This window comes from Gavialis gangeticus, unplaced genomic scaffold (genome assembly GCF_001723915.1).
Source record: "Gavialis gangeticus isolate Ggan-Ray unplaced genomic scaffold, GavGan_comp1, whole genome shotgun sequence".
In the NCBI taxonomy this organism is placed as follows: domain Eukaryota; kingdom Metazoa; phylum Chordata; order Crocodylia; family Gavialidae; genus Gavialis; species Gavialis gangeticus.
Genome location: NW_017729003.1, coordinates 9,489,718 through 9,490,103, shown reverse-complemented (window position 1 = coordinate 9,490,103; position 386 = coordinate 9,489,718). Strand labels below are relative to the sequence as shown.

The window sequence follows — 386 nt, the reverse complement described above, 5'->3', positions numbered from 1 at the left end:
GTCTAGCACTTCTACCCTACTAGTTACCTTTCCCACTCTACACCTTATGGTGAATGCTATTATTTGGTGGTCACTGTTCCCAAGGTGACCACTGATCTGTAGGTCCCCTACCATATCGTTCCCCATTGCCAATACCAGGTCCAGTAAGGCATTCCCCCTAGCGGGACCATGTACCTCCTCCATCAGGTGGAGGTCCTGCACACAGGATAGGAACCTGCGTAAACAGTGGGAATTTACTATCTGCGTCTCCCAGCAGATGTCAGGGTAGTTTAGGTCCCCCATGAGTACCGCTTCCCTAGTCTTTATGGTCTCCGAGAGCTGCCTCAGGAGTTCTAAATCTGGTTCTTCCCCTTCCCCTTATTTGTTCCACAAGACACCCTACCTCA

At 50.5% G+C, this 386-nt stretch overlaps 1 protein-coding gene across 1 annotated transcript in view; it reads right to left on the bottom strand.

Moving 5' to 3' along the window:
• The window catches only part of ASCC1 (activating signal cointegrator 1 complex subunit 1), a 78,815-nt gene that overhangs the window by 25,148 nt on the left and 53,281 nt on the right, over positions 1–386 (bottom strand). The gene's annotated exons all lie outside the window — the stretch shown is intronic.